Source organism: Camarhynchus parvulus, chromosome 7, assembly GCF_901933205.1.
Source record: "Camarhynchus parvulus chromosome 7, STF_HiC, whole genome shotgun sequence".
Classification (NCBI taxonomy): domain Eukaryota; kingdom Metazoa; phylum Chordata; class Aves; order Passeriformes; family Thraupidae; genus Camarhynchus; species Camarhynchus parvulus.
In genome coordinates this window covers 11,497,249-11,508,888 of record NC_044577.1, presented here as the reverse complement: position 1 = coordinate 11,508,888, position 11,640 = coordinate 11,497,249, and positions in this window count along the sequence as shown.

Genomic DNA, 11,640 nt, shown 5'->3' with positions numbered 1-11,640 from the left:
TTCTTCACATATTTTTGAGTGTGAAGGAAGTCTATGGACTTACTCAAACTGGTTTGTAAAGTAGCTACTCATTTTTTCCAGGTGGCTTCTAAAACCATATTTAGAAATTTCTCTTCTGTCTCGCTCTGAAGCCATTAAGCATGTGGAGTATGTTCAGCAGCTGTCAAATGTACTGAGATTTGGAAATAATAAGGATAGAAGAAGTCATTCACCAATATGCAGTAGTTCATGTCAAGGCAATATGGAAAAACATCCAGTGGTCATTCAGTGTTAAGCAAGAAGCCTATCATGGGTTCAGGCTGATTTAAAGAAAAGAAAAAAATAAAAGCCAGAAAAATAAAAGATCGCTCACTGAAAATTAAACCAGAGGAAACAGGATCTAGATGCCATTCAGCACCCCACATGCACTGTGAGGGGAACAAAATGAGCTGTGCCTGTGCTGGGCTGTCAGAACCAGGGGCAGAGGGAAGCAATGGACTAAGCTCTTGGTGGTGTTGATTTATCTGATTCATGGAAAATCAGTGCAGCCATTGTAAGTAAGTGTGGGAGCTATTGAGGTAGTACATTTGCCTCAGCAAAATCAAAGCAGTCTTGGTCCCTTGGTTGCTCACAGGAGGCTTCTTCTCGTCTGCTTGGGGCACAGAGCACTGCAAAAGGTTTCCATGGCAGGGACTCTGCTCTTCTTCCCACTCCCATGTCTGTAGGAAAAGGGCTGTGTGGAGAGGTTAGGAAAGAGTCACTGGAAAGCCTTTGGTCCTTCTTGTCTATTTCTGTCATGCTTTTTAGACTGAGGCAAGGTCCCAGGCATTTAATTTACAAGAAGTATTTCAGGGAGAGTTTTCTGTGCTAATTGCCATGCTGTTTACTGCCAGAGAGATGCAGGGTTTATTACTTCATGCACTTTAAAACTGGAGGGTGACAGGGTTTATGATTTAATCTCTGGCAAGTGTCTCTTTCTTTGGGGATAGGTGAAGTGTTACTATCATCTATTCAAAGGTGGAGTGACAGTTTTTTACTAGAACCCAACTAACTGCATCTCAGAAAAATGCTGATACAATCACACACAAGAACTGGATGAGATGAGACACTTTCCTGCCTGTTCCTGATGCACACAGTGGAAGCTGCTGATATTTGATGAGCAGTAACAAGACGCCCTACTGTGACACCACACCAATGCCAATTGTTTATGCCAAGTCTACTGAGCCACCCACATGCTGAAGAGGCAGAGTTGTGTTTAGCACAAGAAGATCCAGGGATCTGGATGTGTTACAGTGTTAATTGTTGATATTGTTGTTGCTGATGAGAATTTATCTACAGTTTCAGAGAGCAGAAAACCTCACTCCTAAAAAGAGAAGAACTGGAAAGTAGGTGTTTCTGCATGAGCTGATCCCATCAGGCTCCACACAGCCCTGGTGTGCAGAACCAGGATGCTAGCTTAGCCTTGCCTCAGCATTGCAGATTACACACAAATCCCATTTATCCTCAGTAGCTCTATTGATAACTGCTTTGGGAGACTGCCTTCAAGATGTGTTACCTTAATTCATGGTTTGTCTTGGTTCAGCCACATAAATACCATTACACTTAAGTGGTGTTTCTCTACAGCAGGGACGTGTCTCAGGCCGTACCAGTGGGCAGGAAGATGGTATTGCAGCTGTGTCCACCGCGTGATCTGGATGGGACATTGAACGTAAGTTCCTGTCATAATTTTTTTGGCTGCTAATGTCATGATTTTTGCATAGATGCTCTGAGGAGAAGAAGCATCTAAGATGTATCTGTTGCTATATGTGCAAGGAGTCCCTCAAATTGAGTAGAGGAGCCCTTGCCACAATGGTGTGCTGGCATGGTGGTGTGGTGATTGCTGCGTTTGTTCTGCAGGGCAAAAGGAACATGTCATGCACACCACACAGGTATCCTGCTCTGGTGTCACTTGGTCTGGAGCAAATGAAGCCAGAGCAGTGGGGGTTGTGTCTTTTAAAATAATGCAGAAATATGGGGGGAGGGTGTTCAGTGAAGACCTACATTAGTCTTTCCCACTGGTGCCCTGCAGCTTTTAATTAATCAGGTCCAATTATTCAACCTATATCCATTTGAATGGTGGATAACACTGGAAGGAATTCACTTTCAATGGGATTTATAGCCCCCTTCCCTTAAGTAATTTCAGGTAAGAGACTGTAAGTCTTATGAAGCCTGCACAGATCAGTATGATCCAAGCAGTTAATACTGTGGTGTATTTATTCAGGGAACAAACTGGAAATCAGGAGGAGAGGAAACAGTCTTTTAATTTGCAGGAAAACAATAATTTATAATTATTTTGCCTTTAAATCTGAGAACAAACACAGCTGTTGTTTGAGGCTCTTAATCTGATTACTGAAGTGCTGGCCTTTCAGTGCAGAGTGAGCCAAGGGGACAAGCACTGCCCTCAGGCAGCAGAGAGCAATTCTATTCTGCTGAGGAGATTTAGGCGAGGAAAGAACTGGACTTGCTTTCAGAACGTGATTAGACCCGTGTGTTTTAGCTTTTCTCAAACGTGTTACTTTCTGCCTTCCATTTAACGTATCCCCCACTTAGCTCACACTCCCAAGGTGAACTGGGAACCAATCAGCCGTGGATTTGTGCTGCTGGGAAAGTTCCCAAAGTCTTTTCTCACCTTGCTTCCACCTCCTGCCTCTGTCAACTGCCAAAACATCGCACTTGCTAGTGACAGCAAAGGAATCGAGGAAGTGTCCCATCTCAGGTCAGCTGATAGCAGTGTCTGGAAGCTCCAGGCAGGTTCAGGATGCTGTCAATGAAGGGCTGAAACCTTGCACTGGTCAGAGACAAGGGGCTCTTGAGGGAGGGAGTGAACATTGTCCCACTTGGCCCCAAATCTTCCATCCTGCCCCCCTTGCAAGGATGAGTGAAGGAACATCCACACAGGAACTGGGGCACCGGGGCATCTCTTTCTGCCTCTTAGAAACACAAGAGTTACAAAAGAATTATTTAAAAGCTAAGTGCCTTTCTGAAATGGGATGGTAATATATTCTCTTTTATTCTCCTAATGGAAACATTAGTGACTGATCAGTTCAAATGAATTTCAGTGTATAATCAATCTATTAATGTAGTTATATCCCATGGCAGCCATCAGTTTGGAGAGGACTCATTCTGGCTTTCATTCATCTGTTTAGGGAAGTTCATTGGGATTTAGATATTTTTACTATCCCTCATCCTCTGTAGTAGACAAAGTGGAACAAATGTCCTTGAGTGCTGGTGATACTTGCGAGGAACAGAGGTGATGAACAGAAAACTGCACGATGAAAAGAGACTATAGGGGATGAATAACAGCATATGTCCTATTTTGCTGCAGGGGCCTTCTGTTTATAGCAAACTCTAGGGTTTGGATGTAGCATTATTCTGCCTGTGCAACTGGGTTTTTTTTTCCTCTGTGCTTAGTCTTCACCAGCAGAGATCTCTCAGGTTTCAGAGTCTCTCTGTAATTAGAAAGAACAGCTTAAATCCTGACTTCAAACGAGAAGCCACCAATCTGCTGTGTAAACAGAGAGCTTGAGTGAGCTCCCAGGAGGGTTTTTAAAATATGTTCTGCTAAGCCCCTGGGGGCAGGAGCCAGATCGTGAAGGGGATGAAGCCCTTCATTGCTACCAAGCAATCACACATGTTGGGGACATTAGTGAGCCCGGGGAAGGAGCCGCCCAGTGCAGCTGCACAGCATGCAGGTGCTTAGTTTAAGAGCATGGCTGTACCTTCGGTAATGCCTCCCGAGGCTGCACGACTTTCGTCTGCATCAGGAGGGAGCCCAAATGATTTTCTGCCTAGGAAGTTAAATTGCATAGCGCGTGGTACTGGCCTCTGTTAGCTGCAGGGAAAGAGGGGGAGGTTTGGGAAATAGTGCAGTACCTGATCCAGCATCAACTCTACAGGGACAAAATTCCCTCTTTTTTTTCTTTTTTGGGGTAAATTCGAGCTGACAAGTAATATCTCAGGTGTTTCTGGTATATAGCTCTTCACACTAAACTGGCACTGGGCTCCCTCCAGCTGGGTCTGCTTTCCTGTAGAGTCATAGTCCAAGTGGGAGTCTGGATCCTGAAACGACTTCAGGGCACAGACTGCAGAGCCTTCCCCCAGCCGCTGTAAAGAGCAGTAACATTGTGCACTGTCTTTGTATGGGTATTGAGAACAGACTGAAGTAGACTGAGGTGTGAAAGTCTCACGGAACTTTTACCTTTTGCAGAAGATAAAGGAAATCTGTGGAGGAAATCTATTGTTCCACACTATCTGTCTTATCTGTGCTAATTATTGTTAAGGTGATTTGAATGATAAACAGGAACATAAACAGGAATCTCTGGAATTCCTCGGTAAAACCATACAGCTGACTTGCTCTGGAGGTTACCAGCAAGTACAGCTAAGGTGCTGCTCAGTTTAGAAGAGTTCACAGGGTCACTTTGGCAGCCCACGAATTAATGTGATCAATTCCTGCTGGCCCTAACTCTCAGCAAAGACCAAGAAAGCTCCTGACAGCTTAAAAACTGATCAGGAAATGTATGACTGTGTAAAGTCACCTTTTTCCCCACTTGCGTTGCCTTATTTTGGATCAAGTTGTTCTCAGAGTCAGGCTTAGCATTTCAAACCCACATGTTTCAATTTCTTTACTTGCTTTTAAGCTTAGCCGCTCTGAAAATACAAAGAGCAGACCTGGAGAAATAAATTTTGCCTGCATTAGGTCTTTCATTGCACAGCCAGGTGACATTCTCCCCAGGAGCCACACAAGCCACGACCACAGGTACAATTAAAATTCATTTTCAGGAGGAGGAGCCTGCAGGCACGCTGTCAGGCCTCTCAGCCCTACCCTGCCAGTGCCACAGGCTGCTGATTCTTCTAACTCCTCTGCCTGTCCCAGAACCAATATGCTTTATTACATCTGCAGCAGCTGTTTTGCAATACGAACACAAAATTTTGGAGCTTGGTTGAACAGGATGGGGTGTTTCTTTGATATAGAGGGGATAACATATCTTTGGCTACTGTATGGCTGGGAAGGATTCTCTTTGTTTCTCAGGGCAAGCATGGTAAGAAGGTGATTAGATAACTTGTCCCCTCTGTCATCCCCCATTATTCTTTCACACTCTAGCCAGCTCTCCATCAGATCATTGTATTGTGTGGCTAGGAGGCTCTACGAAACTCTTCGCTTCATCTGGGAATGCCAGTCCTCCAAAGAGCAAGTAAAAGACCCTTATAACATCCCATCATTTCACAGAATCACCTAATATTCTGGAAGGGACCCACAAGGACCATCAAGTCCAACTCTTAAGTGAACAGCCCATATGGGGATCAAACACTGACCATGATGTTATTAGCACTGTGCTCTAATCGACTGAGCTAATCTTAGGGTTTCATGGCAACAAAGAGCCAATCAACAACACAATGAGACAAGTCTCCCACTTCCCTGAAGCCTCCCACTGCTGGTAAGGAGATGTAGGCTAAAATAATCTCGTTATCTGGGTCTAAATCCTGGAAAGGCTTGTGCAATATTTTGGGCATCTGGCAAAAAGGCATGTGCACTGCAGAGCTAGTTCTGGAAGGGCTCTGTAGGACTAGCCCTGTTTTATAGGACTGGATGAAACGTGAAACCTGGAAAGCTTGTGATGGAGGTGGACATGGGCTGTGGAGCAGCTCTTACAGACCTTGCTGTGACACTCGTGGGATCTGCCTCCACACTGGCGTGGCCACCACTGAAACCAGAAGCGGAGAAGTGGAAAGTCAGGTAGGGCTTTGTTTGAACTCCACATTTCCAGTCATTCTGGAAAGCAATTCTCATGCTTGGACTGCTGAGTGGCAGTACACCATGTACAGACAGTGTATAAACAGATGCAAATGAAATGCAATATTCTAGGGGAAAAGGTTTCTAGAGGTGCTTGGTACTCAGTCATCTTGTGGGGTCTGTAGGTGGAAATGCACAAGTGATATCAGAGTAGGGAGTTATGACTGTTCCCTTGAGAAAAATGTCCCAGAAACTGCAAAGATTAGCAATGGGAGCAAGAAGTGGAGTGAGATTTGACTTGGAATGAAGAAGGTTGGTTAGCCTCAAAAAGACTTATGCCAAACAAAAGGCCAAGTCTTTAACTGATGCAATTCACCATTTCAGTAAGCTGGCCCAGAATGATTTAGTGGAAGAGGGGCTTGAAAAGCTGTTTTGCTAAAAGAGATGGGAGTGTGATAGTAGACAGCAAATTGAATCATGTGAGTCTACAGTGTGTTATGGTAAGAAAAAAAAAGTAGCTAACAAGATTCTTATCTATGTATGGAAAGCATCAAACCACAGCTGAGGGAGGCACTGGTTCCTCTCAATGCCTAATGACATCCCAAACAAAATATACTGCTTTCAGTCCTGGGCTGTATCACAGTAGAAAGGTATAGATAAATCCATGAGGATACAGGGGGAGGCTCTGAGACGTAGTACTGTAGGACTGGAGAGGCTGATTGGTGAGGAAAATAACAAAAAAAAAGGCAACATAGATAACAAGGAGCATGAAAAAAAGCGAGAAATTATATATGGGCATGTGCTAGCCAGCTGTGAGTTCCACAAGGTAGAGGAATAATTTAGGTGGTTATAATAGGCTATAACCAGAAATAGTGGCATAAAATTATAAAACATAACTGACAGTAATATGAGGTCACTTCTCCCCAGGTTACCCCACATACAAGTGTCTGAGAAAAAGGTGAGGAAGTGCTTTTGCATGGCATACACAGCTGGAGAAAACATCCTTGGCCCTGATCTCTTCCATTTTAATGGGTCCAAGTAGCTGCTGCAGTAAGGGCTCATGTTTTCCTGCTGTTCTTTACCTCTCTGTTATGATAAATATTGATAGCCTTGCCCAGGGCACCTCCCTTCTCCTTGCTCCATGTGGATCCTTAATGTGCAGGTTTGAGCTGTGCTGGGAAGGGTCTTGCTTCAGCTGATCTCTCTCCCCCTCTTGAGCAGCTGTGGTGCTGGGAAAGGGTAGCAGTGGAGGGGGATGTGGGTAGGTGACTGCCATTAGCAGTCTACAGGGAGAAAGTTGCCAGCAGTAGGGAAATAATGGTGTGTTGTGCATGTGATCCTTTGCCCTTTTGGCTGATGAAGGAGCCTCAATCAGTCCTACCCCTCTGGGTAGGGGATGGGAGTGCACACTGGGCCCTCTGTTAATAGCTGGGAAGAAATTCAAGCAGTCAGCACCACCTCCAACACAGGCAGCCCCTCAGTCAGTGGTATAAGGCGTGAGTTTCTCGGCCGTAATGAGCTTGTTTTTCCATGAGATTGCTGTAATAAGCTGTAATGAACAAAGAGCTGCAGGATACAGAGTGAGTGGGTGATAGGATGGCAGATGAAATTCCACGTTGATGCATGTAGAAGTAATGTGGGGAAAAACAATGATAAGTGGATGAGTATGTATTAGCTATTACCACCCAGAAGGGAGATTTGGAGCCATCCTGGGGAGGAAAACTGTGCAGCATCAGTCAAACTGGAGGTGGGAGGAGGGAACAGCTGGGAAAGGAACTGGCAGCAAAACAGAAAACATCATTATACTGCTGTATAAATCCATGGTACATATGTGTTTGAATGCTGCCTGCAGTTGCTCCCTGAAATGAGAGAAAGTGTGGCAGTGCTGGCAGGAGTCGTGCAGGGTGACAGGGTCCTTTGGCTGGGGGTGAGAGGCAGGGACAGAGCTGGGAGCAGCCACAGGGTGACATTTTGAAGAGCTGTTGGTCTGGAGGGACAAACATTGAGGCAACAGGTAAGAAATTACTCCCTTATGAAGGGACAGTAACCAAGCTCTTCAGCTTGAAACAATGACAGCTGAGGGGGCTATGCTGGAGATTGGTCAAGTTGTGATGTGCACAGAGATGTGAATGAGGAATGATCATTCACTGTTTATTGCAGCATGGGAGCTCGGGGACAAGGAACAAAGTTATCTTGAAAAAGTTTAAAGGAAAGAGAAAAGAACAGCTTTTTAATCAACGCATGCACAAACCTGGAACTGGTTACCACAGGACACATGTTAATAAATGAGTTCAGAGGGCTTGGAAAAGTTGTGGAAGTAGTTTAAATAGGAATGCTAAACTGGGATGCAGACGCAACCTCCAGCTCAAGGAATTTCTTTGCAAGAAATTGGGGGAATTTCCATCCTGTTCCTCTCCCATGTTTTGGCCCCAGATGCCACACTGGCTGCTGCCAGACATGATGCAGAAGAAGACAGACTTGAAGTCCAAGGCAGATATGGCAGAGGCTATGTTAGGGGTCTAGCTGTAGTTAGATCAGTGCAGAATCCACATCCTCCAGGAAGCAAAACCATACTTAGCAATTAATGTGCTAGTTCTTGTGACTGGCACTCTTTCAATACACTCCTACTCCAGGGAGGAGTTAGCTGTTCAGGAGCATGAGAGATTAATTCCTTGCAAAGTATTGTCCAAGCATTTCCTTTAGGGAAGCAGCCACAAGAAGATAGACCTTTGTTCTGCATCACTGACTGCTTTAGGTCATCCCTAGAGATGGATTTAAAGCAAAACCTCTTGAACCCTCTTGAACTTTTAAGGAAAGTCATTCCTGGGTCTTCCATCTGGCTGAAAAGCTCTGCAAGGGGCTGAGATTCAAACACCTCTGAACTAAGGAGAAGTCTGGAGCCAGATCCACAGCTGTAGCTCGAGGCCATCCTGAGCTTTTCATGTCAGCTTTCTTTGAGAGCACCGGCTCTGTTCTGCTCTGCACGGTGCAGATGGGCCACAGGCCATGTGGAAGATAGAGTGAGAGGAATTCCTCTCACACACCACTCACACAGAAAATTTACCTTCAGGTAAACTACTTTAAGAAGGCTTCATTATATTGGACAGCTGTTTACTCTAGGAAAAGTGTGAGGATTCCTTCTTTTCTGCTTTTCCAAGACTTTCATCTCCTTTCTCTTTCAGGAAGAGTAGATGTAATAAGATTTAAAGCTCTGCCATGCAATTGTCATGAAGTTTATATCCCATGATTCCTGTTTGTGAGCAGAAATAAATTAAGCACCTGGATAAGCCCTCTGTCTCTCCCCTCTCCTGAGCACCCAATGTGATGAGAAAACTGCTGAGAAACAACCACAATTAACGATGGGGTCACATTTAGTTCAGCACCATCGGCTGGTTAATTGGCAGATTCCATTACAGTTCTCCTTATCTGTGTGCCAACACAGCTTCTAACAAGCTGTTTGCTGGGTAATTAATCCTGTCCAGGGTTTAGATCCTGAAGCTGGGTCTGCTTTAAGGATCTGTGCCATTACTCACCCTCTGTTAGCAGGTCTTCTTCACTCAGAGCTCCTCCCTGCAGAGCCTGACTGTAGGTCCAAGTGGCAGAAGGGACAGGTGGAGACATTGCATTCCCTGGAGAAAAGCCAGCCCTTGGTTTTGTGAAAAGACTCCAGAATCCCTGTATTCAGTTTCCTGCTTTTGCTTGATGTTGCTTGGCAGATCTGTAGTGAGGCAATGCCTTGAGAAGTTAACTGGCCCTTCTGCAAATGCAGGTAATTTTATTAAACAAATTCATAACAGCATACAAACTCTGCTAAAAATTGAAATGTTTATTAAGTAACCAAACAGTATCCTGATTGACAGAAAGAGCAAGAGGAAAATGAAAATAGAGATGGAAAATGAAGATGGAGCTGATCATTGAATTGGTGGGAAGGGCCAGGCTTGAGGGTCCATGCACAGGGAAGAGCAGACAGACACTAGCAGAGTCGGCGAACAAGCACATACCAGGGAGGTCTGTCACCTCTGTCACTGTTGTGCCTTCTGCCGCAGAAACCCAAGTGGGCTTTTGGGTGTGAGGCATACCCTTGTTTGTTCTGGTGAATGGACTAGACAGAAGTGTTGATCTTATGCCCTCTGATACAGAAAAGTCCTTTCAGCCTCTCAGGTAAGCTGTATGTTGAGGGAGGATTCACCTCGGCCTTCCCCAGTCTCTGTTGTAAGACATGTGCCAGACAGCCAAAAGGAGTGATTAAGGCAAGAAAATTAAAATATGGTGGGGGATGAATGATTGGAAATATTCATTCATGCGGCCTCTATTGTCTGATTTCTCATGAAAATACTTCTAAAAATGAGTGCGTGAACAGTAGGTCAGTTTGTACAGCATTCTTGGAAGCAGGAGCATTGGAGATGCCCATGGAGAAGGCATGATGCCAGGATGAGCAGGAGTGCAGGCAATTGGATGCTTTCAGCTGTGGGTGAAGGAGAGAGGTGCTTGTATATTTACCACCTATTCTCAGCTTTCATTTAGGAGGAGATGGATTACCTCCAGCTTTTTTCATGACAAACTTTCCTGTATCATGTGGCCTCAGCCCTTGCTTTAACTTGCATCAGCCCAATGTTAAAGCAGTCCAGCAATTGTTAACAGACAAGAGGTTTTTTTGCTTCTGGAAGCTGGAAAATAAAGGAGATGGTCTTAGAGCTTCAGATATTCCTCAGAGCCCATTTGCATCTTGCCCAGTGCAGGAGCAACATGAGCTCAGGGATCTCTGTGTGAGTTCTCCCAGCTAAACTGGGTTTTGCTTCAGCCAACAGCCAAGTGAGCTTGCAGTGTGCAGGGCAAGTACCCAGCCTGAAGCCAGCTTCAGAGCAGAAAGAAAAGATATGTACCTCCCAGCCAAACAGGACAGGAAAGGCTCTGTTAGCTGGGCTACCTGGAACACCAGGAGACAGGGGAGGCCTGAGACAGCTTCATAATTGTGAGTGTCTGTTGTAATGTACAGCCACGCACATTATAAGAAAAATTCCTCATTATTAATCTTTCCAGAAAGCAAATTTGGATGTAGGTCTGCACCTATCAATTCAGGCAGGTGAAACAAACACTCAAGAGGCATTTGATAAAGAGAGATCCTGGTGATGAGAAGGGATTGCTTTAAAGAGTGGTGCCCCTGGAGGAGCTGGGGAAGGCTTTGTAGCACTCTGCTGCGGAGGAGAGATCAGCATGATAAAGACAGAATTGCTGAAAGGACACAAAGGAAGCCAGGGAGCAGGAAGGGGAAGGCACTGAACAGGGCATGGGGTCAGCAGTTGAAGTATTGAAGAAGGACAGATGGAGCAGAGAGAGGGAAGATGAGACTTGTAAAGAAGCAAAGAAGGCAACTGTGTGGTTTAGGTGAACTAGAAAGTGAGGAGAGAGGAGATTACATGGCTGCAGTGAAAGAAGGATGGGGATATGCATGTTCAGGCACTCTGATATGTCAGAGAGCAGACTGGGACCATTGATGTACTTGGTGCCATGTTTTCAAACTGCTGCCTGTTGGGAGCCATATCCATCTGTCTTTAGTTTTTTCTTCCACCAGGAGTATGTACTCAGTACCATCTGATTTACTCATAAAGTGTGAAACAACCACTGTTGAAGGGGAGATCTAATGCCATTCAGGTCATCCTAACTTCAATGGGTAAGGCACCTGAACTTTGATATTATTACTGAGGATATCAGAACTGGTGAAGCTTGAAGTACAGCGTTTAGAAATTTGGAAAGCTGCTCAGCTGGAGTGGGAATAGGGTTGATGCAGGAAAATCCTGAGAGCACCAAGAGAGATGTTAGAAGTTTGATGATGATTAAGATGATGCTTCTTATTATTACCAGTCTGCCTTTACAAAGGTACCAATGAGAAA